The sequence below is a fragment of the Patiria miniata genome, unplaced genomic scaffold (assembly GCF_015706575.1).
Source record: "Patiria miniata isolate m_02_andy unplaced genomic scaffold, ASM1570657v1 HiC_scaffold_24, whole genome shotgun sequence".
In the NCBI taxonomy this organism is placed as follows: Eukaryota; Metazoa; Echinodermata; class Asteroidea; order Valvatida; family Asterinidae; genus Patiria; species Patiria miniata.
The window spans coordinates 140,487-168,484 of NW_024037063.1; positions in this window are offsets into that span (position 1 = coordinate 140,487).

Consider the following 27,998-nt stretch of genomic DNA (forward strand, 5'->3'; position numbering starts at 1 on the left):
GACCCAATACTCGTGGAGAAAATGTGACATAAGCAAGAATATTATGCCCGAGTTTGTTTCTGTGCGTAAATTGCCATAGAGTAGGCTGTCAGCGGGCTTCGCTCCGTGGTGTGTTTACATGCTATATCTCGTTTTGGCGGTATCTTGTTATGAAAAAATTCTGATTTTTTTGACATGTATCGAGAGCTAGTTAGTCTGGCAACAACGTCCAACAAGTTTGAAGTCCGTAGACCCAATACTCGTGGAGAAAATGTGACATAAGCAAGAATATTTGCCCGAGTTTGTTTCTGTGCGTAAATTGCCATAGAGTAGGCTGTCAGCGGGCTTCGCTCCGTGGTGTGTTTATATGCTATATCTCAAATCGGCGGTATCTTGTTATGAAAAATTTCTGATTTTTTTGACATGTATCGAGAGCTAGTTAGTCTGGCAACAACGTCCAACAAGTTTGAAGTCCGTAGACCCAATACTCGTGGAGAAAATGTGACATAAGCAAGAATATTATGCCCGAGTTTGTTTCTGTGCGTAAATTGCCATAGAGTAGGCTGTCAGCGGGCTTCGCTCCGTGGTGTGTTTACATGCTATATCTCGTTTTGGCGGTATCTTGTTATGAAAAAATTCTGATTTTTTTGACATGTATCGAGAGCTAGTTAGTCTGGCAACAACGTCCAACAAGTTTGAAGTCCGTAGACCCAATACTCGTGGAGAAAATGTGACATAAGCAAGAATATTATGCCCGAGTTTGTTTCTGTGCGTAAATTGCCATAGAGTAGGCTGTCAGCGGGCTTCGCTCCGTGGTGTGTTTATATGCTATATCTCAAATCGGCGGTATCTTGTTATGAAAAATTTCTGATTTTTTTGACATGTATCGAGAGCTAGTTAGTCTGGCAACAACGTCCAACAAGTTTGAAGTCCGTAGACCCAATACTCGTGGAGAAAATGTGACATAAGCAAGAATATTATGCCCGAGTTTGTTTCTGTGCGTAAATTGCCATAGAGTAGGCTGTCAGCGGGCTTCGCTCCGTGGTGTGTTTACATGCTATATCTCGTTTTGGCGGTATCTTGTTATGAAAAATTTCTGATTTTTTTGACATGTATCGAGAGCTAGTTAGTCTGGCAACAACGTCCAACAAGTTTGAAGTCCGTAGACCCAATACTCGTGGAGAAAATGTGACATAAGCAAGAATATTTTGCCCGAGTTTGTTTCTGTGCGTAAATTGCCATAGAGTAGGCTGTCAGCGGGCTTCGCTCCGTGGTGTGTTTACATGCTATATCTCGTTTTGGCGGTATCTTGTTATGAAAAATTTCTGATTTTTTTGACATGTATCGAGAGCTAGTTAGTCTGGCAACAACGTCCAACAAGTTTGAAGTCCGTAGACCCAATACTCGTGGAGAAAATGTGACATAAGCAAGAATATTATGCCCGAGTTTGTTTCTGTGCGTAAATTGCCATAGAGTAGGCTGTCAGCGGGCTTCGCTCCGTGGTGTGTTTACATGCTATATCTCGTTTTGGCGGTATCTTGTTATGAAAAATTTCTGATTTTTTTGACATGTATCGAGAGCTAGTTAGTCTGGCAACAACGTCCAACAAGTTTGAAGTCCGTAGACCCAATACTCGTGGAGAAAATGTGACATAAGCAAGAATATTATGCCCGAGTTTGTTTCTGTGCGTAAATTGCCATAGAGTAGGCTGTCAGCGGGCTTCGCTCCGTGGTGTGTTTATATGCTATATCTCAAATCGGCGGTATCTTGTTATGAAAAATTTCTGATTTTTTTGACATGTATCGAGAGCTAGTTAGTCTGGCAACAACGTCCAACAAGTTTGAAGTCCGTAGACCCAATACTCGTGGAGAAAATGTGACATAAGCAAGAATATTTTGCCCGAGTTTGTTTCTGTGCGTAAATTGCCATAGAGTAGGCTGTCAGCGGGCTTCGCTCCGTGGTGTGTTTATATGCTATATCTCAAATCGGCGGTATCTTGTTATGAAAAATTTCTGATTTTTTTGACATGTATCGAGAGCTAGTTAGTCTGGCAACAACGTCCAACAAGTTTGAAGTCCGTAGACCCAATACTCGTGGAGAAAATGTGACATAAGCAAGAATATTTTGCCCGAGTTTGTTTCTGTGCGTAAATTGCCATAGAGTAGGCTGTCAGCGGGCTTCGCTCCGTGGTGTGTTTACATGCTATATCTCGTTTTGGCGGTATCTTGTTATGAAAAATTTCTGATTTTTTTGACATGTATCGAGAGCTAGTTAGTCTGGCAACAACGTCCAACAAGTTTGAAGTCCGTAGACCCAATACTCGTGGAGAAAATGTGACATAAGCAAGAATATTTTGCCCGAGTTTGTTTCTGTGCGTAAATTGCCATAGAGTAGGCTGTCAGCGGGCTTCGCTCCGTGGTGTGTTTATATGCTATATCTCAAATCGGCGGTATCTTGTTATGAAAAATTTCTGATTTTTTTGACATGTATCGAGAGCTAGTTAGTCTGGCAACAACGTCCAACAAGTTTGAAGTCCGTAGACCCAATACTCGTGGAGAAAATGTGACATAAGCAAGAATATTATGCCCGAGTTTGTTTCTGTGCGTAAATTGCCATAGAGTAGGCTGTCAGCGGGCTTCGCTCCGTGGTGTGTTTACATGCTATAAATTCTGATTTTTTTGACATGTATCGAGAGCTAGTTAGTCTGGCAACAACGTCCAACAAGTTTGAAGTCCGTAGACCCAATACTCGTGGAGAAAATGTGACATAAGCAAGAATATTATGCCCGAGTTTGTTTCTGTGCGTAAATTGCCATAGAGTAGGCTGTCAGCGGGCTTCGCTCCGTGGTGTGTTTATATGCTATATCTCAAATCGGCGGTATCTTGTTATGAAAAATTTCTGATTTTTTTGACATGTATCGAGAGCTAGTTAGTCTGGCAACAACGTCCAACAAGTTTGAAGTCCGTAGACCCAATACTCGTGGAGAAAATGTGACATAAGCAAGAATATTATGCCCGAGTTTGTTTCTGTGCGTAAATTGCCATAGAGTAGGCTGTCAGCGGGCTTCGCTCCGTGGTGTGTTTATATGCTATATCTCAAATCGGCGGTATCTTGTTATGAAAAATTTCTGATTTTTTTGACATGTATCGAGAGCTAGTTAGTCTGGCAACAACGTCCAACAAGTTTGAAGTCCGTAGACCCAATACTCGTGGAGAAAATGTGACATAAGCAAGAATATTATGCCCGAGTTTGTTTCTGTGCGTAAATTGCCATAGAGTAGGCTGTCAGCGGGCTTCGCTCCGTGGTGTGTTTATATGCTATATCTCAAATCGGCGGTATCTTGTTATGAAAAATTTCTGATTTTTTTGACATGTATCGAGAGCTAGTTAGTCTGGCAACAACGTCCAACAAGTTTGAAGTCCGTAGACCCAATACTCGTGGAGAAAATGTGACATAAGCAAGAATATTATGCCCGAGTTTGTTTCTGTGCGTAAATTGCCATAGAGTAGGCTGTCAGCGGGCTTCGCTCCGTGGTGTGTTTATATGCTATATCTCAAATCGGCGGTATCTTGTTATGAAAAATTTCTGATTTTTTTGACATGTATCGAGAGCTAGTTAGTCTGGCAACAACGTCCAACAAGTTTGAAGTCCGTAGACCCAATACTCGTGGAGAAAATGTGACATAAGCAAGAATATTATGCCCGAGTTTGTTTCTGTGCGTAAATTGCCATAGAGTAGGCTGTCAGCGGGCTTCGCTCCGTGGTGTGTTTATATGCTATATCTCGTTTTGGCGGTATCTTGTTATGAAAAAATTCTGATTTTTTTGACATGTATCGAGAGCTAGTTAGTCTGGCAACAACGTCCAACAAGTTTGAAGTCCGTAGACCCAATACTCGTGGAGAAAATGTGACATAAGCAAGAATATTATGCCCGAGTTTGTTTCTGTGCGTAAATTGCCATAGAGTAGGCTGTCAGCGGGCTTCGCTCCGTGGTGTGTTTACATGCTATATCTCGTTTTGGCGGTATCTTGTTATGAAAAATTTCTGATTTTTTTGACATGTATCGAGAGCTAGTTAGTCTGGCAACAACGTCCAACAAGTTTGAAGTCCGTAGACCCAATACTCGTGGAGAAAATGTGACATAAGCAAGAATATTATGCCCGAGTTTGTTTCTGTGCGTAAATTGCCATAGAGTAGGCTGTCAGCGGGCTTCGCTCCGTGGTGTGTTTATATGCTATATCTCAAATCGGCGGTATCTTGTTATGAAAAATTTCTGATTTTTTTGACATGTATCGAGAGCTAGTTAGTCTGGCAACAACGTCCAACAAGTTTGAAGTCCGTAGACCCAATACTCGTGGAGAAAATGTGACATAAGCAAGAATATTATGCCCGAGTTTGTTTCTGTGCGTAAATTGCCATAGAGTAGGCTGTCAGCGGGCTTCGCTCCGTGGTGTGTTTACATGCTATATCTCGTTTTGGCGGTATCTTGTTATGAAAAATTTCTGATTTTTTTGACATGTATCGAGAGCTAGTTAGTCTGGCAACAACGTCCAACAAGTTTGAAGTCCGTAGACCCAATACTCGTGGAGAAAATGTGACATAAGCAAGAATATTATGCCCGAGTTTGTTTCTGTGCGTAAATTGCCATAGAGTAGGCTGTCAGCGGGCTTCGCTCCGTGGTGTGTTTATATGCTATATCTCAAATCGGCGGTATCTTGTTATGAAAAATTTCTGATTTTTTTGACATGTATCGAGAGCTAGTTAGTCTGGCAACAACGTCCAACAAGTTTGAAGTCCGTAGACCCAATACTCGTGGAGAAAATGTGACATAAGCAAGAATATTATGCCCGAGTTTGTTTCTGTGCGTAAATTGCCATAGAGTAGGCTGTCAGCGGGCTTCGCTCCGTGGTGTGTTTACATGCTATATCTCGTTTTGGCGGTATCTTGTTATGAAAAATTTCTGATTTTTTTGACATGTATCGAGAGCTAGTTAGTCTGGCAACAACGTCCAACAAGTTTGAAGTCCGTAGACCCAATACTCGTGGAGAAAATGTGACATAAGCAAGAATATTTTGCCCGAGTTTGTTTCTGTGCGTAAATTGCCATAGAGTAGGCTGTCAGCGGGCTTCGCTCCGTGGTGTGTTTATATGCTATATCTCAAATCGGCGGTATCTTGTTATGAAAAATTTCTGATTTTTTTGACATGTATCGAGAGCTAGTTAGTCTGGCAACAACGTCCAACAAGTTTGAAGTCCGTAGACCCAATACTCGTGGAGAAAATGTGACATAAGCAAGAATATTATGCCCGAGTTTGTTTCTGTGCGTAAATTGCCATAGAGTAGGCTGTCAGCGGGCTTCGCTCCGTGGTGTGTTTACATGCTATATCTCGTTTTGGCGGTATCTTGTTATGAAAAATTTCTGATTTTTTTGACATGTATCGAGAGCTAGTTAGTCTGGCAACAACGTCCAACAAGTTTGAAGTCCGTAGACCCAATACTCGTGGAGAAAATGTGACATAAGCAAGAATATTATGCCCGAGTTTGTTTCTGTGCGTAAATTGCCATAGAGTAGGCTGTCAGCGGGCTTCGCTCCGTGGTGTGTTTACATGCTATATCTCGTTTTGGCGGTATCTTGTTATGAAAAATTTCTGATTTTTTTGACATGTATCGAGAGCTAGTTAGTCTGGCAACAACGTCCAACAAGTTTGAAGTCCGTAGACCCAATACTCGTGGAGAAAATGTGACATAAGCAAGAATATTTTGCCCGAGTTTGTTTCTGTGCGTAAATTGCCATAGAGTAGGCTGTCAGCGGGCTTCGCTCCGTGGTGTGTTTACATGCTATATCTCGTTTTGGCGGTATCTTGTTATGAAAAATTTCTGATTTTTTTGACATGTATCGAGAGCTAGTTAGTCTGGCAACAACGTCCAACAAGTTTGAAGTCCGTAGACCCAATACTCGTGGAGAAAATGTGACATAAGCAAGAATATTATGCCCGAGTTTGTTTCTGTGCGTAAATTGCCATAGAGTAGGCTGTCAGCGGGCTTCGCTCCGTGGTGTGTTTACATGCTATATCTCGTTTTGGCGGTATCTTGTTATGAAAAATTTCTGATTTTTTTGACATGTATCGAGAGCTAGTTAGTCTGGCAACAACGTCCAACAAGTTTGAAGTCCGTAGACCCAATACTCGTGGAGAAAATGTGACATAAGCAAGAATATTATGCCCGAGTTTGTTTCTGTGCGTAAATTGCCATAGAGTAGGCTGTCAGCGGGCTTCGCTCCGTGGTGTGTTTATATGCTATATCTCAAATCGGCGGTATCTTGTTATGAAAAATTTCTGATTTTTTTGACATGTATCGAGAGCTAGTTAGTCTGGCAACAACGTCCAACAAGTTTGAAGTCCGTAGACCCAATACTCGTGGAGAAAATGTGACATAAGCAAGAATATTATGCCCGAGTTTGTTTCTGTGCGTAAATTGCCATAGAGTAGGCTGTCAGCGGGCTTCGCTCCGTGGTGTGTTTATATGCTATATCTCAAATCGGCGGTATCTTGTTATGAAAAATTCTGATTTTTTTGACATGTATCGAGAGCTAGTTAGTCTGGCAACAACGTCCAACAAGTTTGAAGTCCGTAGACCCAATACTCGTGGAGAAAATGTGACATAAGCAAGAATATTATGCCCGAGTTTGTTTCTGTGCGTAAATTGCCATAGAGTAGGCTGTCAGCGGGCTTCGCTCCGTGGTGTGTTTATATGCTATATCTCAAATCGGCGGTATCTTGTTATGAAAAATTTCTGATTTTTTTGACATGTATCGAGAGCTAGTTAGTCTGGCAACAACGTCCAACAAGTTTGAAGTCCGTAGACCCAATACTCGTGGAGAAAATGTGACATAAGCAAGAATATTTTGCCCGAGTTTGTTTCTGTGCGTAAATTGCCATAGAGTAGGCTGTCAGCGGGCTTCGCTCCGTGGTGTGTTTATATGCTATATCTCAAATCGGCGGTATCTTGTTATGAAAAATTTCTGATTTTTTTGACATGTATCGAGAGCTAGTTAGTCTGGCAACAACGTCCAACAAGTTTGAAGTCCGTAGACCCAATACTCGTGGAGAAAATGTGACATAAGCAAGAATATTATGCCCGAGTTTGTTTCTGTGCGTAAATTGCCATAGAGTAGGCTGTCAGCGGGCTTCGCTCCGTGGTGTGTTTACATGCTATATCTCGTTTTGGCGGTATCTTGTTATGAAAAATTTCTGATTTTTTTGACATGTATCGAGAGCTAGTTAGTCTGGCAACAACGTCCAACAAGTTTGAAGTCCGTAGACCCAATACTCGTGGAGAAAATGTGACATAAGCAAGAATATTATGCCCGAGTTTGTTTCTGTGCGTAAATTGCCATAGAGTAGGCTGTCAGCGGGCTTCGCTCCGTGGTGTGTTTACATGCTATATCTCGTTTTGGCGGTATCTTGTTATGAAAAATTTCTGATTTTTTTGACATGTATCGAGAGCTAGTTAGTCTGGCAACAACGTCCAACAAGTTTGAAGTCCGTAGACCCAATACTCGTGGAGAAAATGTGACATAAGCAAGAATATTTTGCCCGAGTTTGTTTCTGTGCGTAAATTGCCATAGAGTAGGCTGTCAGCGGGCTTCGCTCCGTGGTGTGTTTATATGCTATATCTCAAATCGGCGGTATCTTGTTATGAAAAATTTCTGATTTTTTTGACATGTATCGAGAGCTAGTTAGTCTGGCAACAACGTCCAACAAGTTTGAAGTCCGTAGACCCAATACTCGTGGAGAAAATGTGACATAAGCAAGAATATTATGCCCGAGTTTGTTTCTGTGCGTAAATTGCCATAGAGTAGGCTGTCAGCGGGCTTCGCTCCGTGGTGTGTTTACATGCTATATCTCGTTTTGGCGGTATCTTGTTATGAAAAATTTCTGATTTTTTTGACATGTATCGAGAGCTAGTTAGTCTGGCAACAACGTCCAACAAGTTTGAAGTCCGTAGACCCAATACTCGTGGAGAAAATGTGACATAAGCAAGAATATTATGCCCGAGTTTGTTTCTGTGCGTAAATTGCCATAGAGTAGGCTGTCAGCGGGCTTCGCTCCGTGGTGTGTTTACATGCTATATCTCGTTTTGGCGGTATCTTGTTATGAAAAATTTCTGATTTTTTTGACATGTATCGAGAGCTAGTTAGTCTGGCAACAACGTCCAACAAGTTTGAAGTCCGTAGACCCAATACTCGTGGAGAAAATGTGACATAAGCAAGAATATTTTGCCCGAGTTTGTTTCTGTGCGTAAATTGCCATAGAGTAGGCTGTCAGCGGGCTTCGCTCCGTGGTGTGTTTACATGCTATATCTCGTTTCGGCGGTATCTTGTTATGAAAAATTTCTGATTTTTTTGACATGTATCGAGAGCTAGTTAGTCTGGCAACAACGTCCAACAAGTTTGAAGTCCGTAGACCCAATACTCGTGGAGAAAATGTGACATAAGCAAGAATATTATGCCCGAGTTTGTTTCTGTGCGTAAATTGCCATAGAGTAGGCTGTCAGCGGGCTTCGCTCCGTGGTGTGTTTACATGCTATATCTCGTTTTGGCGGTATCTTGTTATGAAAAATTTCTGATTTTTTTGACATGTATCGAGAGCTAGTTAGTCTGGCAACAACGTCCAACAAGTTTGAAGTCCGTAGACCCAATACTCGTGGAGAAAATGTGACATAAGCAAGAATATTATGCCCGAGTTTGTTTCTGTGCGTAAATTGCCATAGAGTAGGCTGTCAGCGGGCTTCGCTCCGTGGTGTGTTTATATGCTATATCTCAAATCGGCGGTATCTTGTTATGAAAAAATTCTGATTTTTTTGACATGTATCGAGAGCTAGTTAGTCTGGCAACAACGTCCAACAAGTTTGAAGTCCGTAGACCCAATACTCGTGGAGAAAATGTGACATAAGCAAGAATATTATGCCCGAGTTTGTTTCTGTGCGTAAATTGCCATAGAGTAGGCTGTCAGCGGGCTTCGCTCCGTGGTGTGTTTATATGCTATATCTCAAATCGGCGGTATCTTGTTATGAAAAATTTCTGATTTTTTTGACATGTATCGAGAGCTAGTTAGTCTGGCAACAACGTCCAACAAGTTTGAAGTCCGTAGACCCAATACTCGTGGAGAAAATGTGACATAAGCAAGAATATTATGCCCGAGTTTGTTTCTGTGCGTAAATTGCCATAGAGTAGGCTGTCAGCGGGCTTCGCTCCGTGGTGTGTTTATATGCTATATCTCAAATCGGCGGTATCTTGTTATGAAAAATTTCTGATTTTTTTGACATGTATCGAGAGCTAGTTAGTCTGGCAACAACGTCCAACAAGTTTGAAGTCCGTAGACCCAATACTCGTGGAGAAAATGTGACATAAGCAAGAATATTATGCCCGAGTTTGTTTCTGTGCGTAAATTGCCATAGAGTAGGCTGTCAGCGGGCTTCGCTCCGTGGTGTGTTTATATGCTATATCTCAAATCGGCGGTATCTTGTTATGAAAAATTTCTGATTTTTTTGACATGTATCGAGAGCTAGTTAGTCTGGCAACAACGTCCAACAAGTTTGAAGTCCGTAGACCCAATACTCGTGGAGAAAATGTGACATAAGCAAGAATATTTGCCCGAGTTTGTTTCTGTGCGTAAATTGCCATAGAGTAGGCTGTCAGCGGGCTTCGCTCCGTGGTGTGTTTATATGCTATATCTCAAATCGGCGGTATCTTGTTATGAAAAATTTCTGATTTTTTTGACATGTATCGAGAGCTAGTTAGTCTGGCAACAACGTCCAACAAGTTTGAAGTCCGTAGACCCAATACTCGTGGAGAAAATGTGACATAAGCAAGAATATTATGCCCGAGTTTGTTTCTGTGCGTAAATTGCCATAGAGTAGGCTGTCAGCGGGCTTCGCTCCGTGGTGTGTTTACATGCTATATCTCGTTTTGGCGGTATCTTGTTATGAAAAATTTCTGATTTTTTTGACATGTATCGAGAGCTAGTTAGTCTGGCAACAACGTCCAACAAGTTTGAAGTCCGTAGACCCAATACTCGTGGAGAAAATGTGACATAAGCAAGAATATTATGCCCGAGTTTGTTTCTGTGCGTAAATTGCCATAGAGTAGGCTGTCAGCGGGCTTCGCTCCGTGGTGTGTTTACATGCTATATCTCGTTTTGGCGGTATCTTGTTATGAAAAATTTCTGATTTTTTTGACATGTATCGAGAGCTAGTTAGTCTGGCAACAACGTCCAACAAGTTTGAAGTCCGTAGACCCAATACTCGTGGAGAAAATGTGACATAAGCAAGAATATTTTGCCCGAGTTTGTTTCTGTGCGTAAATTGCCATAGAGTAGGCTGTCAGCGGGCTTCGCTCCGTGGTGTGTTTATATGCTATATCTCAAATCGGCGGTATCTTGTTATGAAAAATTTCTGATTTTTTTGACATGTATCGAGAGCTAGTTAGTCTGGCAACAACGTCCAACAAGTTTGAAGTCCGTAGACCCAATACTCGTGGAGAAAATGTGACATAAGCAAGAATATTATGCCCGAGTTTGTTTCTGTGCGTAAATTGCCATAGAGTAGGCTGTCAGCGGGCTTCGCTCCGTGGTGTGTTTACATGCTATATCTCGTTTTGGCGGTATCTTGTTATGAAAAATTTCTGATTTTTTTGACATGTATCGAGAGCTAGTTAGTCTGGCAACAACGTCCAACAAGTTTGAAGTCCGTAGACCCAATACTCGTGGAGAAAATGTGACATAAGCAAGAATATTATGCCCGAGTTTGTTTCTGTGCGTAAATTGCCATAGAGTAGGCTGTCAGCGGGCTTCGCTCCGTGGTGTGTTTACATGCTATATCTCGTTTTGGCGGTATCTTGTTATGAAAAATTTCTGATTTTTTTGACATGTATCGAGAGCTAGTTAGTCTGGCAACAACGTCCAACAAGTTTGAAGTCCGTAGACCCAATACTCGTGGAGAAAATGTGACATAAGCAAGAATATTATGCCCGAGTTTGTTTCTGTGCGTAAATTGCCATAGAGTAGGCTGTCAGCGGGCTTCGCTCCGTGGTGTGTTTACATGCTATATCTCGTTTTGGCGGTATCTTGTTATGAAAAATTTCTGATTTTTTTGACATGTATCGAGAGCTAGTTAGTCTGGCAACAACGTCCAACAAGTTTGAAGTCCGTAGACCCAATACTCGTGGAGAAAATGTGACATAAGCAAGAATATTATGCCCGAGTTTGTTTCTGTGCGTAAATTGCCATAGAGTAGGCTGTCAGCGGGCTTCGCTCCGTGGTGTGTTTACATGCTATATCTCGTTTTGGCGGTATCTTGTTATGAAAAATTTCTGATTTTTTTGACATGTATCGAGAGCTAGTTAGTCTGGCAACAACGTCCAACAAGTTTGAAGTCCGTAGACCCAATACTCGTGGAGAAAATGTGACATAAGCAAGAATATTATGCCCGAGTTTGTTTCTGTGCGTAAATTGCCATAGAGTAGGCTGTCAGCGGGCTTCGCTCCGTGGTGTGTTTATATGCTATATCTCAAATCGGCGGTATCTTGTTATGAAAAAATTCTGATTTTTTTGACATGTATCGAGAGCTAGTTAGTCTGGCAACAACGTCCAACAAGTTTGAAGTCCGTAGACCCAATACTCGTGGAGAAAATGTGACATAAGCAAGAATATTATGCCCGAGTTTGTTTCTGTGCGTAAATTGCCATAGAGTAGGCTGTCAGCGGGCTTCGCTCCGTGGTGTGTTTATATGCTATATCTCAAATCGGCGGTATCTTGTTATGAAAAATTTCTGATTTTTTTGACATGTATCGAGAGCTAGTTAGTCTGGCAACAACGTCCAACAAGTTTGAAGTCCGTAGACCCAATACTCGTGGAGAAAATGTGACATAAGCAAGAATATTATGCCCGAGTTTGTTTCTGTGCGTAAATTGCCATAGAGTAGGCTGTCAGCGGGCTTCGCTCCGTGGTGTGTTTATATGCTATATCTCAAATCGGCGGTATCTTGTTATGAAAAATTTCTGATTTTTTTGACATGTATCGAGAGCTAGTTAGTCTGGCAACAACGTCCAACAAGTTTGAAGTCCGTAGACCCAATACTCGTGGAGAAAATGTGACATAAGCAAGAATATTTTGCCCGAGTTTGTTTCTGTGCGTAAATTGCCATAGAGTAGGCTGTCAGCGGGCTTCGCTCCGTGGTGTGTTTATATGCTATATCTCAAATCGGCGGTATCTTGTTATGAAAAATTTCTGATTTTTTTGACATGTATCGAGAGCTAGTTAGTCTGGCAACAACGTCCAACAAGTTTGAAGTCCGTAGACCCAATACTCGTGGAGAAAATGTGACATAAGCAAGAATATTATGCCCGAGTTTGTTTCTGTGCGTAAATTGCCATAGAGTAGGCTGTCAGCGGGCTTCGCTCCGTGGTGTGTTTACATGCTATATCTCGTTTTGGCGGTATCTTGTTATGAAAAATTTCTGATTTTTTTGACATGTATCGAGAGCTAGTTAGTCTGGCAACAACGTCCAACAAGTTTGAAGTCCGTAGACCCAATACTCGTGGAGAAAATGTGACATAAGCAAGAATATTATGCCCGAGTTTGTTTCTGTGCGTAAATTGCCATAGAGTAGGCTGTCAGCGGGCTTCGCTCCGTGGTGTGTTTACATGCTATATCTCGTTTTGGCGGTATCTTGTTATGAAAAATTTCTGATTTTTTTGACATGTATCGAGAGCTAGTTAGTCTGGCAACAACGTCCAACAAGTTTGAAGTCCGTAGACCCAATACTCGTGGAGAAAATGTGACATAAGCAAGAATATTTTGCCCGAGTTTGTTTCTGTGCGTAAATTGCCATAGAGTAGGCTGTCAGCGGGCTTCGCTCCGTGGTGTGTTTATATGCTATATCTCAAATCGGCGGTATCTTGTTATGAAAAATTTCTGATTTTTTTGACATGTATCGAGAGCTAGTTAGTCTGGCAACAACGTCCAACAAGTTTGAAGTCCGTAGACCCAATACTCGTGGAGAAAATGTGACATAAGCAAGAATATTTTGCCCGAGTTTGTTTCTGTGCGTAAATTGCCATAGAGTAGGCTGTCAGCGGGCTTCGCTCCGTGGTGTGTTTACATGCTATATCTCGTTTTGGCGGTATCTTGTTATGAAAAAATTCTGATTTTTTTGACATGTATCGAGAGCTAGTTAGTCTGGCAACAACGTCCAACAAGTTTGAAGTCCGTAGACCCAATACTCGTGGAGAAAATGTGACATAAGCAAGAATATTTTGCCCGAGTTTGTTTCTGTGCGTAAATTGCCATAGAGTAGGCTGTCAGCGGGCTTCGCTCCGTGGTGTGTTTATATGCTATATCTCAAATCGGCGGTATCTTGTTATGAAAAATTTCTGATTTTTTTGACATGTATCGAGAGCTAGTTAGTCTGGCAACAACGTCCAACAAGTTTGAAGTCCGTAGACCCAATACTCGTGGAGAAAATGTGACATAAGCAAGAATATTATGCCCGAGTTTGTTTCTGTGCGTAAATTGCCATAGAGTAGGCTGTCAGCGGGCTTCGCTCCGTGGTGTGTTTACATGCTATATCTCGTTTTGGCGGTATCTTGTTATAAAAAAATTCTGATTTTTTTGACATGTATCGAGAGCTAGTTAGTCTGGCAACAACGTCCAACAAGTTTGAAGTCCGTAGACCCAATACTCGTGGAGAAAATGTGACATAAGCAAGAATATTATGCCCGAGTTTGTTTCTGTGCGTAAATTGCCATAGAGTAGGCTGTCAGCGGGCTTCGCTCCGTGGTGTGTTTACATGCTATATCTCGTTTTGGCGGTATCTTGTTATGAAAAATTTCTGATTTTTTTGACATGTATCGAGAGCTAGTTAGTCTGGCAACAACGTCCAACAAGTTTGAAGTCCGTAGACCCAATACTCGTGGAGAAAATGTGACATAAGCAAGAATATTTTGCCCGAGTTTGTTTCTGTGCGTAAATTGCCATAGAGTAGGCTGTCAGCGGGCTTCGCTCCGTGGTGTGTTTATATGCTATATCTCAAATCGGCGGTATCTTGTTATGAAAAATTTCTGATTTTTTTGACATGTATCGAGAGCTAGTTAGTCTGGCAACAACGTCCAACAAGTTTGAAGTCCGTAGACCCAATACTCGTGGAGAAAATGTGACATAAGCAAGAATATTTTGCCCGAGTTTGTTTCTGTGCGTAAATTGCCATAGAGTAGGCTGTCAGCGGGCTTCGCTCCGTGGTGTGTTTATATGCTATATCTCAAATCGGCGGTATCTTGTTATGAAAAAATTCTGATTTTTTTGACATGTATCGAGAGCTAGTTAGTCTGGCAACAACGTCCAACAAGTTTGAAGTCCGTAGACCCAATACTCGTGGAGAAAATGTGACATAAGCAAGAATATTATGCCCGAGTTTGTTTCTGTGCGTAAATTGCCATAGAGTAGGCTGTCAGCGGGCTTCGCTCCGTGGTGTGTTTACATGCTATATCTCGTTTTGGCGGTATCTTGTTATGAAAAATTTCTGATTTTTTTGACATGTATCGAGAGCTAGTTAGTCTGGCAACAACGTCCAACAAGTTTGAAGTCCGTAGACCCAATACTCGTGGAGAAAATGTGACATAAGCAAGAATATTTTGCCCGAGTTTGTTTCTGTGCGTAAATTGCCATAGAGTAGGCTGTCAGCGGGCTTCGCTCCGTGGTGTGTTTATATGCTATATCTCAAATCGGCGGTATCTTGTTATGAAAAATTTCTGATTTTTTTGACATGTATCGAGAGCTAGTTAGTCTGGCAACAACGTCCAACAAGTTTGAAGTCCGTAGACCCAATACTCGTGGAGAAAATGTGACATAAGCAAGAATATTATGCCCGAGTTTGTTTCTGTGCGTAAATTGCCATAGAGTAGGCTGTCAGCGGGCTTCGCTCCGTGGTGTGTTTACATGCTATATCTCGTTTCGGCGGTATCTTGTTATGAAAAATTTCTGATTTTTTTGACATGTATCGAGAGCTAGTTAGTCTGGCAACAACGTCCAACAAGTTTGAAGTCCGTAGACCCAATACTCGTGGAGAAAATGTGACATAAGCAAGAATATTATGCCCGAGTTTGTTTCTGTGCGTAAATTGCCATAGAGTAGGCTGTCAGCGGGCTTCGCTCCGTGGTGTGTTTACATGCTATATCTCGTTTTGGCGGTATCTTGTTATGAAAAAATTCTGATTTTTTTGACATGTATCGAGAGCTAGTTAGTCTGGCAACAACGTCCAACAAGTTTGAAGTCCGTAGACCCAATACTCGTGGAGAAAATGTGACATAAGCAAGAATATTATGCCCGAGTTTGTTTCTGTGCGTAAATTGCCATAGAGTAGGCTGTCAGCGGGCTTCGCTCCGTGGTGTGTTTATATGCTATATCTCGTTTCGGCGGTATCTTGTTATGAAAAATTTCTGATTTTTTTGACATGTATCGAGAGCTAGTTAGTCTGGCAACAACGTCCAACAAGTTTGAAGTCCGTAGACCCAATACTCGTGGAGAAAATGTGACATAAGCAAGAATATTATGCCCGAGTTTGTTTCTGTGCGTAAATTGCCATAGAGTAGGCTGTCAGCGGGCTTCGCTCCGTGGTGTGTTTATATGCTATATCTCAAATCGGCGGTATCTTGTTATGAAAAATTCTGATTTTTTTGACATGTATCGAGAGCTAGTTAGTCTGGCAACAACGTCCAACAAGTTTGAAGTCCGTAGACCCAATACTCGTGGAGAAAATGTGACATAAGCAAGAATATTATGCCCGAGTTTGTTTCTGTGCGTAAATTGCCATAGAGTAGGCTGTCAGCGGGCTTCGCTCCGTGGTGTGTTTATATGCTATATCTCAAATCGGCGGTATCTTGTTATGAAAAATTTCTGATTTTTTTGACATGTATCGAGAGCTAGTTAGTCTGGCAACAACGTCCAACAAGTTTGAAGTCCGTAGACCCAATACTCGTGGAGAAAATGTGACATAAGCAAGAATATTATGCCCGAGTTTGTTTCTGTGCGTAAATTGCCATAGAGTAGGCTGTCAGCGGGCTTCGCTCCGTGGTGTGTTTATATGCTATATCTCAAATCGGCGGTATCTTGTTATGAAAAATTTCTGATTTTTTTGACATGTATCGAGAGCTAGTTAGTCTGGCAACAACGTCCAACAAGTTTGAAGTCCGTAGACCCAATACTCGTGGAGAAAATGTGACATAAGCAAGAATATTATGCCCGAGTTTGTTTCTGTGCGTAAATTGCCATAGAGTAGGCTGTCAGCGGGCTTCGCTCCGTGGTGTGTTTACATGCTATATCTCGTTTTGGCGGTATCTTGTTATGAAAAATTTCTGATTTTTTTGACATGTATCGAGAGCTAGTTAGTCTGGCAACAACGTCCAACAAGTTTGAAGTCCGTAGACCCAATACTCGTGGAGAAAATGTGACATAAGCAAGAATATTATGCCCGAGTTTGTTTCTGTGCGTAAATTGCCATAGAGTAGGCTGTCAGCGGCTTCGCTCCGTGGTGTGTTTACATGCTATATCTCGTTTTGGCGGTATCTTGTTATGAAAAATTTCTGATTTTTTTGACATGTATCGAGAGCTAGTTAGTCTGGCAACAACGTCCAACAAGTTTGAAGTCCGTAGACCCAATACTCGTGGAGAAAATGTGACATAAGCAAGAATATTATGCCCGAGTTTGTTTCTGTGCGTAAATTGCCATAGAGTAGGCTGTCAGCGGGCTTCGCTCCGTGGTGTGTTTATATGCTATATCTCAAATCGGCGGTATCTTGTTATGAAAAATTTCTGATTTTTTTGACATGTATCGAGAGCTAGTTAGTCTGGCAACAACGTCCAACAAGTTTGAAGTCCGTAGACCCAATACTCGTGGAGAAAATGTGACATAAGCAAGAATATTTGCCCGAGTTTGTTTCTGTGCGTAAATTGCCATAGAGTAGGCTGTCAGCGGGCTTCGCTCCGTGGTGTGTTTACATGCTATATCTCGTTTTGGCGGTATCTTGTTATGAAAAAATTCTGATTTTTTTGACATGTATCGAGAGCTAGTTAGTCTGGCAACAACGTCCAACAAGTTTGAAGTCCGTAGACCCAATACTCGTGGAGAAAATGTGACATAAGCAAGAATATTTTGCCCGAGTTTGTTTCTGTGCGTAAATTGCCATAGAGTAGGCTGTCAGCGGGCTTCGCTCCGTGGTGTGTTTATATGCTATATCTCAAATCGGCGGTATCTTGTTATGAAAAATTTCTGATTTTTTTGACATGTATCGAGAGCTAGTTAGTCTGGCAACAACGTCCAACAAGTTTGAAGTCCGTAGACCCAATACTCGTGGAGAAAATGTGACATAAGCAAGAATATTATGCCCGAGTTTGTTTCTGTGCGTAAATTGCCATAGAGTAGGCTGTCAGCGGGCTTCGCTCCGTGGTGTGTTTACATGCTATATCTCGTTTTGGCGGTATCTTGTTATGAAAAATTTCTGATTTTTTTGACATGTATCGAGAGCTAGTTAGTCTGGCAACAACGTCCAACAAGTTTGAAGTCCGTAGACCCAATACTCGTGGAGAAAATGTGACATAAGCAAGAATATTATGCCCGAGTTTGTTTCTGTGCGTAAATTGCCATAGAGTAGGCTGTCAGCGGGCTTCGCTCCGTGGTGTGTTTATATGCTATATCTCGTTTTGGCGGTATCTTGTTATGAAAAATTTCTGATTTTTTTGACATGTATCGAGAGCTAGTTAGTCTGGCAACAACGTCCAACAAGTTTGAAGTCCGTAGACCCAATACTCGTGGAGAAAATGTGACATAAGCAAGAATATTATGCCCGAGTTTGTTTCTGTGCGTAAATTGCCATAGAGTAGGCTGTCAGCGGGCTTCGCTCCGTGGTGTGTTTATATGCTATATCTCAAATCGGCGGTATCTTGTTATGAAAAATTTCTGATTTTTTTGACATGTATCGAGAGCTAGTTAGTCTGGCAACAACGTCCAACAAGTTTGAAGTCCGTAGACCCAATACTCGTGGAGAAAATGTGACATAAGCAAGAATATTTTGCCCGAGTTTGTTTCTGTGCGTAAATTGCCATAGAGTAGGCTGTCAGCGGGCTTCGCTCCGTGGTGTGTTTATATGCTATATCTCAAATCGGCGGTATCTTGTTATGAAAAATTTCTGATTTTTTTGACATGTATCGAGAGCTAGTTAGTCTGGCAACAACGTCCAACAAGTTTGAAGTCCGTAGACCCAATACTCGTGGAGAAAATGTGACATAAGCAAGAATATTATGCCCGAGTTTGTTTCTGTGCGTAAATTGCCATAGAGTAGGCTGTCAGCGGGCTTCGCTCCGTGGTGTGTTTACATGCTATATCTCGTTTTGGCGGTATCTTGTTATGAAAAATTTCTGATTTTTTTGACATGTATCGAGAGCTAGTTAGTCTGGCAACAACGTCCAACAAGTTTGAAGTCCGTAGACCCAATACTCGTGGAGAAAATGTGACATAAGCAAGAATATTATGCCCGAGTTTGTTTCTGTGCGTAAATTGCCATAGAGTAGGCTGTCAGCGGGCTTCGCTCCGTGGTGTGTTTACATGCTATATCTCGTTTTGGCGGTATCTTGTTATGAAAAAATTCTGATTTTTTTGACATGTATCGAGAGCTAGTTAGTCTGGCAACAACGTCCAACAAGTTTGAAGTCCGTAGACCCAATACTCGTGGAGAAAATGTGACATAAGCAAGAATATTATGCCCGAGTTTGTTTCTGTGCGTAAATTGCCATAGAGTAGGCTGTCAGCGGGCTTCGCTCCGTGGTGTGTTTATATGCTATATCTCAAATCGGCGGTATCTTGTTATGAAAAATTTCTGATTTTTTTGACATGTATCGAGAGCTAGTTAGTCTGGCAACAACGTCCAACAAGTTTGAAGTCCGTAGACCCAATACTCGTGGAGAAAATGTGACATAAGCAAGAATATTTTGCCCGAGTTTGTTTCTGTGCGTAAATTGCCATAGAGTAGGCTGTCAGCGGGCTTCGCTCCGTGGTGTGTTTACATGCTATATCTCGTTTTGGCGGTATCTTGTTATGAAAAAATTCTGATTTTTTTGACATGTATCGAGAGCTAGTTAGTCTGGCAACAACGTCCAACAAGTTTGAAGTCCGTAGACCCAATACTCGTGGAGAAAATGTGACATAAGCAAGAATATTTTGCCCGAGTTTGTTTCTGTGCGTAAATTGCCATAGAGTAGGCTGTCAGCGGGCTTCGCTCCGTGGTGTGTTTATATGCTATATCTCAATCGGCGGTATCTTGTTATGAAAAATTTCTGATTTTTTTGACATGTATCGAGAGCTAGTTAGTCTGGCAACAACGTCCAACAAGTTTGAAGTCCGTAGACCCAATACTCGTGGAGAAAATGTGACATAAGCAAGAATATTATGCCCGAGTTTGTTTCTGTGCGTAAATTGCCATAGAGTAGGCTGTCAGCGGGCTTCGCTCCGTGGTGTGTTTACATGCTATATCTCGTTTTGGCGGTATCTTGTTATGAAAAATTTCTGATTTTTTTGACATGTATCGAGAGCTAGTTAGTCTGGCAACAACGTCCAACAAGTTTGAAGTCCGTAGACCCAATACTCGTGGAGAAAATGTGACATAAGCAAGAATATTTGCCCGAGTTTGTTTCTGTGCGTAAATTGCCATAGAGTAGGCTGTCAGCGGGCTTCGCTCCGTGGTGTGTTTACATGCTATATCTCGTTTTGGCGGTATCTTGTTATGAAAAAATTCTGATTTTTTTGACATGTATCGAGAGCTAGTTAGTCTGGCAACAACGTCCAACAAGTTTGAAGTCCGTAGACCCAATACTCGTGGAGAAAATGTGACATAAGCAAGAATATTATGCCCGAGTTTGTTTCTGTGCGTAAATTGCCATAGAGTAGGCTGTCAGCGGGCTTCGCTCCGTGGTGTGTTTACATGCTATATCTCGTTTTGGCGGTATCTTGTTATGAAAAATTTCTGATTTTTTTGACATGTATCGAGAGCTAGTTAGTCTGGCAACAACGTCCAACAAGTTTGAAGTCCGTAGACCCAATACTCGTGGAGAAAATGTGACATAAGCAAGAATATTATGCCCGAGTTTGTTTCTGTGCGTAAATTGCCATAGAGTAGGCTGTCAGCGGGCTTCGCTCCGTGGTGTGTTTATATGCTATATCTCAAATCGGCGGTATCTTGTTATGAAAAATTTCTGATTTTTTTGACATGTATCGAGAGCTAGTTAGTCTGGCAACAACGTCCAACAAGTTTGAAGTCCGTAGACCCAATACTCGTGGAGAAAATGTGACATAAGCAAGAATATTATGCCCGAGTTTGTTTCTGTGCGTAAATTGCCATAGAGTAGGCTGTCAGCGGGCTTCGCTCCGTGGTGTGTTTATATGCTATATCTCAAATCGGCGGTATCTTGTTATGAAAAATTTCTGATTTTTTTGACATGTATCGAGAGCTAGTTAGTCTGGCAACAACGTCCAACAAGTTTGAAGTCCGTAGACCCAATACTCGTGGAGAAAATGTGACATAAGCAAGAATATTTGCCCGAGTTTGTTTCTGTGCGTAAATTGCCATAGAGTAGGCTGTCAGCGGGCTTCGCTCCGTGGTGTGTTTATATGCTATATCTCAAATCGGCGGTATCTTGTTATGAAAAATTTCTGATTTTTTTGACATGTATCGAGAGCTAGTTAGTCTGGCAACAACGTCCAACAAGTTTGAAGTCCGTAGACCCAATACTCGTGGAGAAAATGTGACATAAGCAAGAATATTATGCCCGAGTTTGTTTCTGTGCGTAAATTGCCATAGAGTAGGCTGTCAGCGGGCTTCGCTCCGTGGTGTGTTTACATGCTATATCTCGTTTTGGCGGTATCTTGTTATGAAAAATTTCTGATTTTTTTGACATGTATCGAGAGCTAGTTAGTCTGGCAACAACGTCCAACAAGTTTGAAGTCCGTAGACCCAATACTCGTGGAGAAAATGTGACATAAGCAAGAATATTATGCCCGAGTTTGTTTCTGTGCGTAAATTGCCATAGAGTAGGCTGTCAGCGGGCTTCGCTCCGTGGTGTGTTTACATGCTATATCTCGTTTTGGCGGTATCTTGTTATGAAAAATTTCTGATTTTTTTGACATGTATCGAGAGCTAGTTAGTCTGGCAACAACGTCCAACAAGTTTGAAGTCCGTAGACCCAATACTCGTGGAGAAAATGTGACATAAGCAAGAATATTTGCCCGAGTTTGTTTCTGTGCGTAAATTGCCATAGAGTAGGCTGTCAGCGGGCTTCGCTCCGTGGTGTGTTTATATGCTATATCTCAAATCGGCGGTATCTTGTTATGAAAAATTTCTGATTTTTTTGACATGTATCGAGAGCTAGTTAGTCTGGCAACAACGTCCAACAAGTTTGAAGTCCGTAGACCCAATACTCGTGGAGAAAATGTGACATAAGCAAGAATATTATGCCCGAGTTTGTTTCTGTGCGTAAATTGCCATAGAGTAGGCTGTCAGCGGGCTTCGCTCCGTGGTGTGTTTACATGCTATATCTCGTTTTGGCGGTATCTTGTTATGAAAAAATTCTGATTTTTTTGACATGTATCGAGAGCTAGTTAGTCTGGCAACAACGTCCAACAAGTTTGAAGTCCGTAGACCCAATACTCGTGGAGAAAATGTGACATAAGCAAGAATATTTTGCCCGAGTTTGTTTCTGTGCGTAAATTGCCATAGAGTAGGCTGTCAGCGGGCTTCGCTCCGTGGTGTGTTTATATGCTATATCTCAAATCGGCGGTATCTTGTTATGAAAAATTTCTGATTTTTTTGACATGTATCGAGAGCTAGTTAGTCTGGCAACAACGTCCAACAAGTTTGAAGTCCGTAGACCCAATACTCGTGGAGAAAATGTGACATAAGCAAGAATATTATGCCCGAGTTTGTTTCTGTGCGTAAATTGCCATAGAGTAGGCTGTCAGCGGGCTTCGCTCCGTGGTGTGTTTACATGCTATATCTCGTTTTGGCGGTATCTTGTTATGAAAAAAATTCTGATTTTTTTGACATGTATCGAGAGCTAGTTAGTCTGGCAACAACGTCCAACAAGTTTGAAGTCCGTAGACCCAATACTCGTGGAGAAAATGTGACATAAGCAAGAATATTATGCCCGAGTTTGTTTCTGTGCGTAAATTGCCATAGAGTAGGCTGTCAGCGGGCTTCGCTCCGTGGTGTGTTTACATGCTATATCTCGTTTTGGCGGTATCTTGTTATGAAAAATTTCTGATTTTTTTGACATGTATCGAGAGCTAGTTAGTCTGGCAACAACGTCCAACAAGTTTGAAGTCCGTAGACCCAATACTCGTGGAGAAAATGTGACATAAGCAAGAATATTTGCCCGAGTTTGTTTCTGTGCGTAAATTGCCATAGAGTAGGCTGTCAGCGGGCTTCGCTCCGTGGTGTGTTTATATGCTATATCTCAAATCGGCGGTATCTTGTTATGAAAAATTTCTGATTTTTTTGACATGTATCGAGAGCTAGTTAGTCTGGCAACAACGTCCAACAAGTTTGAAGTCCGTAGACCCAATACTCGTGGAGAAAATGTGACATAAGCAAGAATATTATGCCCGAGTTTGTTTCTGTGCGTAAATTGCCATAGAGTAGGCTGTCAGCGGGCTTCGCTCCGTGGTGTGTTTACATGCTATATCTCGTTTTGGCGGTATCTTGTTATGAAAAATTTCTGATTTTTTTGACATGTATCGAGAGCTAGTTAGTCTGGCAACAACGTCCAACAAGTTTGAAGTCCGTAGACCCAATACTCGTGGAGAAAATGTGACATAAGCAAGAATATTATGCCCGAGTTTGTTTCTGTGCGTAAATTGCCATAGAGTAGGCTGTCAGCGGGCTTCGCTCCGTGGTGTGTTTACATGCTATATCTCGTTTTGGCGGTATCTTGTTATGAAAAATTTCTGATTTTTTTGACATGTATCGAGAGCTAGTTAGTCTGGCAACAACGTCCAACAAGTTTGAAGTCCGTAGACCCAATACTCGTGGAGAAAATGTGACATAAGCAAGAATATTTTGCCCGAGTTTGTTTCTGTGCGTAAATTGCCATAGAGTAGGCTGTCAGCGGGCTTCGCTCCGTGGTGTGTTTATATGCTATATCTCAAATCGGCGGTATCTTGTTATGAAAAATTCTGATTTTTTTGACATGTATCGAGAGCTAGTTAGTCTGGCAACAACGTCCAACAAGTTTGAAGTCCGTAGACCCAATACTCGTGGAGAAAATGTGACATAAGCAAGAATATTATGCCCGAGTTTGTTTCTGTGCGTAAATTGCCATAGAGTAGGCTGTCAGCGGGCTTCGCTCCGTGGTGTGTTTACATGCTATATCTCGTTTGGCGGTATCTTGTTATGAAAAATTTCTGATTTTTTTGACATGTATCGAGAGCTAGTTAGTCTGGCAACAACGTCCAACAAGTTTGAAGTCCGTAGACCCAATACTCGTGGAGAAAATGTGACATAAGCAAGAATATTATGCCCGAGTTTGTTTCTGTGCGTAAATTGCCATAGAGTAGGCTGTCAGCGGGCTTCGCTCCGTGGTGTGTTTACATGCTATATCTCGTTTTGGCGGTATCTTGTTATGAAAAATTTCTGATTTTTTTGACATGTATCGAGAGCTAGTTAGTCTGGCAACAACGTCCAACAAGTTTGAAGTCCGTAGACCCAATACTCGTGGAGAAAATGTGACATAAGCAAGAATATTTGCCCGAGTTTGTTTCTGTGCGTAAATTGCCATAGAGTAGGCTGTCAGCGGGCTTCGCTCCGTGGTGTGTTTATATGCTATATCTCAAATCGGCGGTATCTTGTTATGAAAAATTTCTGATTTTTTTGACATGTATCGAGAGCTAGTTAGTCTGGCAACAACGTCCAACAAGTTTGAAGTCCGTAGACCCAATACTCGTGGAGAAAATGTGACATAAGCAAGAATATTTTGCCCGAGTTTGTTTCTGTGCGTAAATTGCCATAGAGTAGGCTGTCAGCGGGCTTCGCTCCGTGGTGTGTTTACATGCTATATCTCGTTTTGGCGGTATCTTGTTATGAAAAAATTCTGATTTTTTTGACATGTATCGAGAGCTAGTTAGTCTGGCAACAACGTCCAACAAGTTTGAAGTCCGTAGACCCAATACTCGTGGAGAAAATGTGACATAAGCAAGAATATTTTGCCCGAGTTTGTTTCTGTGCGTAAATTGCCATAGAGTAGGCTGTCAGCGGGCTTCGCTCCGTGGTGTGTTTATATGCTATATCTCAAATCGGCGGTATCTTGTTATGAAAAATTTCTGATTTTTTTGACATGTATCGAGAGCTAGTTAGTCTGGCAACAACGTCCAACAAGTTTGAAGTCCGTAGACCCAATACTCGTGGAGAAAATGTGACATAAGCAAGAATATTATGCCCGAGTTTGTTTCTGTGCGTAAATTGCCATAGAGTAGGCTGTCAGCGGGCTTCGCTCCGTGGTGTGTTTACATGCTATATCTCGTTTTGGCGGTATCTTGTTATGAAAAATTCTGATTTTTTTGACATGTATCGAGAGCTAGTTAGTCTGGCAACAACGTCCAACAAGTTTGAAGTCCGTAGACCCAATACTCGTGGAGAAAATGTGACATAAGCAAGAATATTATGCCCGAGTTTGTTTCTGTGCGTAAATTGCCATAGAGTAGGCTGTCAGCGGGCTTCGCTCCGTGGTGTGTTTACATGCTATATCTCGTTTTGGCGGTATCTTGTTATGAAAAATTTCTGATTTTTTTGACATGTATCGAGAGCTAGTTAGTCTGGCAACAACGTCCAACAAGTTTGAAGTCCGTAGACCCAATACTCGTGGAGAAAATGTGACATAAGCAAGAATATTTTGCCCGAGTTTGTTTCTGTGCGTAAATTGCCATAGAGTAGGCTGTCAGCGGGCTTCGCTCCGTGGTGTGTTTATATGCTATATCTCAAATCGGCGGTATCTTGTTATGAAAAATTTCTGATTTTTTTGACATGTATCGAGAGCTAGTTAGTCTGGCAACAACGTCCAACAAGTTTGAAGTCCGTAGACCCAATACTCGTGGAGAAAATGTGACATAAGCAAGAATATTTTGCCCGAGTTTGTTTCTGTGCGTAAATTGCCATAGAGTAGGCTGTCAGCGGGCTTCGCTCCGTGGTGTGTTTATATGCTATATCTCAAATCGGCGGTATCTTGTTATAAAAAATTTCTGATTTTTTTGACATGTATCGAGAGCTAGTTAGTCTGGCAACAACGTCCAACAAGTTTGAAGTCCGTAGACCCAATACTCGTGGAGAAAATGTGACATAAGCAAGAATATTATGCCCGAGTTTGTTTCTGTGCGTAAATTGCCATAGAGTAGGCTGTCAGCGGGCTTCGCTCCGTGGTGTGTTTACATGCTATATCTCGTTTTGGCGGTATCTTGTTATGAAAAATTTCTGATTTTTTTGACATGTATCGAGAGCTAGTTAGTCTGGCAACAACGTCCAACAAGTTTGAAGTCCGTAGACCCAATACTCGTGGAGAAAATGTGACATAAGCAAGAATATTTTGCCCGAGTTTGTTTCTGTGCGTAAATTGCCATAGAGTAGGCTGTCAGCGGGCTTCGCTCCGTGGTGTGTTTACATGCTATATCTCGTTTTGGCGGTATCTTGTTATGAAAAAATTCTGATTTTTTTGACATGTATCGAGAGCTAGTTAGTCTGGCAACAACGTCCAACAAGTTTGAAGTCCGTAGACCCAATACTCGTGGAGAAAATGTGACATAAGCAAGAATATTTTGCCCGAGTTTGTTTCTGTGCGTAAATTGCCATAGAGTAGGCTGTCAGCGGGCTTCGCTCCGTGGTGTGTTTATATGCTATATCTCAAATCGGCGGTATCTTGTTATGAAAAATTTCTGATTTTTTTGACATGTATCGAGAGCTAGTTAGTCTGGCAACAACGTCCAACAAGTTTGAAGTCCGTAGACCCAATACTCGTGGAGAAAATGTGACATAAGCAAGAATATTATGCCCGAGTTTGTTTCTGTGCGTAAATTGCCATAGAGTAGGCTGTCAGCGGGCTTCGCTCCGTGGTGTGTTTACATGCTATATCTCGTTTTGGCGGTATCTTGTTATGAAAAATTTCTGATTTTTTTGACATGTATCGAGAGCTAGTTAGTCTGGCAACAACGTCCAACAAGTTTGAAGTCCGTAGACCCAATACTCGTGGAGAAAATGTGACATAAGCAAGAATATTATGCCCGAGTTTGTTTCTGTGCGTAAATTGCCATAGAGTAGGCTGTCAGCGGGCTTCGCTCCGTGGTGTGTTTATATGCTATATCTCAAATCGGCGGTATCTTGTTATGAAAAATTTCTGATTTTTTTGACATGTATCGAGAGCTAGTTAGTCTGGCAACAACGTCCAACAAGTTTGAAGTCCGTAGACCCAATACTCGTGGAGAAAATGTGACATAAGCAAGAATATTATGCCCGAGTTTGTTTCTGTGCGTAAATTGCCATAGAGTAGGCTGTCAGCGGGCTTCGCTCCGTGGTGTGTTTATATGCTATATCTCAAATCGGCGGTATCTTGTTATGAAAAAATTCTGATTTTTTTGACATGTATCGAGAGCTAGTTAGTCTGGCAACAACGTCCAACAAGTTTGAAGTCCGTAGACCCAATACTCGTGGAGAAAATGTGACATAAGCAAGAATATTTGCCCGAGTTTGTTTCTGTGCGTAAATTGCCATAGAGTAGGCTGTCAGCGGGCTTCGCTCCGTGGTGTGTTTATATGCTATATCTCAAATCGGCGGTATCTTGTTATGAAAAATTTCTGATTTTTTTGACATGTATCGAGAGCTAGTTAGTCTGGCAACAACGTCCAACAAGTTTGAAGTCCGTAGACCCAATACTCGTGGAGAAAATGTGACATAAGCAAGAATATTATGCCCGAGTTTGTTTCTGTGCGTAAATTGCCATAGAGTAGGCTGTCAGCGGGCTTCGCTCCGTGGTGTGTTTACATGCTATATCTCGTTTTGGCGGTATCTTGTTATGAAAAATTTCTGATTTTTTTGACATGTATCGAGAGCTAGTTAGTCTGGCAACAACGTCCAACAAGTTTGAAGTCCGTAGACCCAATACTCGTGGAGAAAATGTGACATAAGCAAGAATATTTGCCCGAGTTTGTTTCTGTGCGTAAATTGCCATAGAGTAGGCTGTCAGCGGGCTTCGCTCCGTGGTGTGTTTATATGCTATATCTCAAATCGGCGGTATCTTGTTATGAAAAATTTCTGATTTTTTTGACATGTATCGAGAGCTAGTTAGTCTGGCAACAACGTCCAACAAGTTTGAAGTCCGTAGACCCAATACTCGTGGAGAAAATGTGACATAAGCAAGAATATTATGCCCGAGTTTGTTTCTGTGCGTAAATTGCCATAGAGTAGGCTGTCAGCGGGCTTCGCTCCGTGGTGTGTTTATATGCTATATCTCAAATCGGCGGTATCTTGTTATGAAAAATTTCTGATTTTTTTGACATGTATCGAGAGCTAGTTAGTCTGGCAACAACGTCCAACAAGTTTGAAGTCCGTAGACCCAATACTCGTGGAGAAAATGTGACATAAGCAAGAATATTATGCCCGAGTTTGTTTCTGTGCGTAAATTGCCATAGAGTAGGCTGTCAGCGGGCTTCGCTCCGTGGTGTGTTTACATGCTATATCTCGTTTTGGCGGTATCTTGTTATGAAAAATTTCTGATTTTTTTGACATGTATCGAGAGCTAGTTAGTCTGGCAACAACGTCCAACAAGTTTGAAGTCCGTAGACCCAATACTCGTGGAGAAAATGTGACATAAGCAAGAATATTTGCCCGAGTTTGTTTCTGTGCGTAAATTGCCATAGAGTAGGCTGTCAGCGGGCTTCGCTCCGT